Source organism: Danio rerio, chromosome 14 (assembly GCF_049306965.1).
Source record: "Danio rerio strain Tuebingen ecotype United States chromosome 14, GRCz12tu, whole genome shotgun sequence".
NCBI classification, from domain to species: domain Eukaryota; kingdom Metazoa; phylum Chordata; class Actinopteri; order Cypriniformes; family Danionidae; genus Danio; species Danio rerio.
The window spans coordinates 47,492,178-47,496,611 of record NC_133189.1 but is presented as its reverse complement, the minus strand read 5'-3'; the positions used below and the strand labels follow the sequence as shown (position 1 = coordinate 47,496,611).

Here is a 4,434-nt window from a genome sequence, read left to right as displayed (position 1 = left end):
CATCCATTTCCTGCTAACATTTGAGCATTGTTGAGTGTCATTTCTGTTAAGCATGTGAACAGAATGGCAAAACAGTGCTGTTTAAAAATGTGCTCAAAAGTGCTTAAAATGTTAGCAGGAAATTTGCTGCTTAAAATTGCAGCAGAGATTGGTACTAAATTCCAGTATCTTGAACATGATACTATTCTAAAGGAACAATAATTTTTTTTAATTAAAGAAACACTGTAATGTAATAAAACAAACTGCAGTAAAAGTACTTTTAAAACATTTTCAAGAAATTAAATGCAAATGTGTGAGAGACCAATTGGTGCTACATAATCAATATAAATATTTTGTAGGGAAAACTTAATAAATTGGGAACCGATTCATGAATGCATTTGGTTTTGCTAGATTAAAGCAGTGAGTCAAGTTTGCATTATTTAGCACACTTTTTAAAAATGTATTAATAACTATTTTTTAATAAGAAAATTGATGTTTTAGTATGGCTTTTAGAACAAGGGTGCAGCCATCTACAATCCCACAGCAGGTGACTTCACAGGGTTGGTTATAATACGGAGCATCTTTGACTTTGTGGCTTTTAACACTATCTTTTTACATCTTAATCCAGCAGGTTCTTTCAACTGAAACTATATTTCTCTCAACATATTACATAGGTATTACACTTATTAAGATTTTTTTTTCAAGCTAATCTTCCTCCTTTTCAAAACAAGTGTGTTTAAAAATTAAAGAAATGCATTCATTACTTCACTGGCCTATGAAGCTAACTGACCCTGTGACGGCACAAGCTGCTGTATTTGCAACATAGCAATGCTCTTGCTCCAAAGGCCATAATATAACATCCCTCTTACTTTCAAATACTTACATTAAATGCATTTGTTTTATTTTTATAAAATTGAAAATTTTTATTAATAAGTGAAGTAAACTGGAATGACTGCTTCATTTCCACTCTAAGAAAGCAGAAACAATAATACTACTTACAAAACACATCCTGAAAATTTCTTTAGACTCATCCCTCTAAAGGACTGAAAGACCCCGGAGAACTGCTGCCAGATGACCTTGAAAAAGTAAAGATAGGTAGACATGCATTATAGCCCAATGAAAACATCAAATGCAATTTATTGCAATCAAATGCAAATTATGATTCAAAGATGATGTCACAAAAATACCTTTGAATAAACATGTTGAAAATTTCTTCTAGTTTTCTTCTGCAATTTTCTCCTGTTTTTTTTTTTATTTCAATCAAACGAGCAGTGTGTGTCCAATGCAGCGTAGAACTTGGATCTCACATTTCTTCCTGATATTCGATTGAATTCTGCAAAGATCCAATCAAAACATTATTAGTCATTAATAACATTCAAAAACACAAATTCACAAAATCACACAAAGTTTTGAAAAGAAAACAAACCTTCTGCAGCACTTGCAACAGCTGGTGTTTCCTCTATGACTTCCTTCTGGATGTCACTGTTGTGCACAAAAACGTAAAGTGTTATTGACATGGCTAAGCGAAATTCTAAAACAAAAAACAGAAATCAGAAACACATGCAATGATACAATGCAATGCCATTTAGCAACAGATGTTACACTTTAACATGACATAGTTAAATGTTCAAGAATAATAAAGCTGCCAAATACTCCCGGCGCCTGTCATCAAAAGCATGAGCTATACTTGTCACCAAACAGTAATAAACACAACCCCCGATTAAATATAATCATGGCATTGTTGCTGGTGTGCCTTACTTTTATGCGCATTAAAAGTGGAATAAATATTTGTCTCAATTGATGTCTTTAAAAGGACACTGAACTTTCTGACTAGGGTTGCACGGTTTACCGGTACTATGGTAGTATCGTGATACTATGGCTCCAAGATACTGGCGGTGCCACTGTAGTTTGTAAACGGTAGTATTGTCATTAACAGTCTGCCTACAATACATAAAGCTGCATGTGAAAAAGTCACTAAAATACTTACACGATTTAGCAACAATAAATCATTGTATTTTAATAGTCTATGGAGCCTTCTAAGGTTGTAAAACTGTAGAATTTGCGCCTTTTATAGTAGCCTATTGCATATTTTGTGATGGTTCATTTTGAATCGGAATTCGTTTATTTCTGTTCCTGTCAATATGATATAATAGCTACAACAACCGTGACAATCTATTAAAAAGAATGACTCATAAAGTGAAATTTTGAATTACTTTGGATTCTTATCCGATAATAAGTGTGAAAAAAGTATGATAGATGAAAAACCCAAAATAGCAACAGGAAACAATTTTTGACCACTTCATATAGCCTAGGTTTGTTGGAAAAATGCTCTTTTCTTTATGTATCTTTATTTTAATGTATTTTTTTTGCTGGAATGAATACATTTTAGGTGAAGAGATGTGCAAATACTTTTTTCAACAATAAGGGAAATATTTAAATTCAAGTAGGCCTATAATAACATATACAATATATTATTTCTGACATTTTTCTTTATTTCATGGATTTAAGTTATGAATTACAGTATTGCAATACTACTTGGTATCACCATACTTCAGCTGGTATAGTATTGTAACATAAATTAATGGTATCACAACACAACAACCCTATTTCTAACTAGTCCTCAGATGATTATTCAAATGGACAAAATATTCGGACTATTCTTGATCATGCAGTTCTTTGCTGAGAATTTTGTTAAATGTACTTTTAATGCATTAAACGATTTAAAATTACCCTGACACTCAGTATGGAGACAAGGTAACGTTAATAGAACAATTCATGAATATGTTCTATGGCTTGTGCGGTATTGTTCAAAAAGTTTTCTTTGATGTGTAAGTGCAAAACTTACATTTCCACTGCATATCAGCTCACAAACTGGTAGTCTGAAATAAAAAATAAATAAAGGGTATAATGATATTACAAACCAAATATGCCACTCACTCTAATGGTGTGCTACATTTTAAACAACCTTGTAATTGTTCAAATTTATTTGCCCTAAATTGTTAAAAATTTGTGAAACCTTCTTTAAAAATGCAAACTAACAGGTTTGGCAAAGCCTGTTTCTTTACAGAAAGTTTGCTTATAACAAAGGCTTGTTGATGCCTTTGTGTGATATTGAGCAAACAAAGGGATGTTTCTGTGCTTGGTTGTACGAGTTATACCACTTCATCATAAACGTTATCCATCACACATATTCAGTCGCGTCTGGTCAGATTTATTTGTCATTACAGCAATACGTTACATAACACTCAATAACGTAACGGCAACACTGGAATAAACCTTCAAAACGGCATAAAGAAAAGACAAATAGCATATAAAACAAATAAATGAGTTAATTAAATATCTCTCGCATTTTCATAAGTTTAACTTTAAGTTTCATAGGGATTGTTAGCATAAGCACACTTTAGCATCATGTGTAAATATGTATCTGCCTCATACAGTGACACGAATCGTAATCGCATCGAAATCCTAAATTACCTACGACACTCACGGGTCCATTTTGAGCTGAAACTGCTTTATAATGTTCTAAAAGCCTCGGCGGGTTAAAACTGCTGCTGCCCCGGCGATCATGGAGAAAAAAACGACTGGTCTGGTCATGTGCCGCTCGCTGACGCCGGACCGAATCACAGCTGATCTCCTCACCTGCTTCCTGCAGGTGATCTCATAAAAGTAAATCTTAAAAAAAAAAACACGCATATTTTCGTCACAACAAGCGCCACTAAAGTTCAGCGATAACTAACGTTACTGTATTTGTAATGCGGATAAATAGGTTTCGTTTTCTTTTTTAAAAATGTAGACCTACAGCTATGTGTTAACTTTACATCTATTTGAACGGATCATTGCGCGCGCTCTTGCTCTCTCAGTGCATCATTTAAAATGGCGCGGCCCGCATAACGCCCACTTTAAAAATTACTACTAACTTTACAAATTATTAATAGTTATTAAAAAGGACTAAGCAGCTAAAAATAGCTTATCTAGTAAAGTAGACAGTATTGCAAATAACGTGCAGTGGTCAAAACGTTTAGTCACAACATCATGGGCTATTAATTAGTTCACAAAACAGCAAACAATTTCACAAAGTGCAGGAAATAAACAGATTACTGATACTATACAAATAAAATCAAAGTAGTAATTAAAACGAAAAGTTTACCTTGATTTACAGCAGTACATCTTCTCAATATGAAATCCTGTCCTTCAATGGCGGTGCTGGGTGGCGGTTGGTTGTGACTCGGGATGTGGGATGGGAAATCACCACCCAGTACGCATGCGTAACAGCATGGCTTAGCCCTTATAAGCAATTTTACTCAAATTACATTAGTTATGGGAACTTTATACCTTACTATGTCAGCAACACTAATGCATTTCTAGTAAACTCAACAATTAGCTTAAAATTAAGTAAACACACTAGAATTTTTATAGTAAGGAATACTATTCGCATTTACAGTGTATTTATAACAT

At 33.5% G+C, this 4,434-nt stretch overlaps 1 long non-coding RNA gene across 1 annotated transcript; it reads right to left on the bottom strand.

The window, feature by feature from the left end:
• Positions 1-1,179: 1,179 nt before the first annotated feature.
• LOC141377583 (uncharacterized) lies at positions 1,180-4,175 on the bottom strand. Its single transcript, XR_012389954.1, has 4 exons — positions 4,127-4,175; positions 2,825-2,858; positions 1,406-1,461; positions 1,180-1,312 (listed from the first exon to the last, which is right to left on the bottom strand). It is a non-coding gene; the product is annotated as an uncharacterized lncRNA (long non-coding RNA).
• Positions 4,176-4,434: the final 259 nt, after the last annotated feature.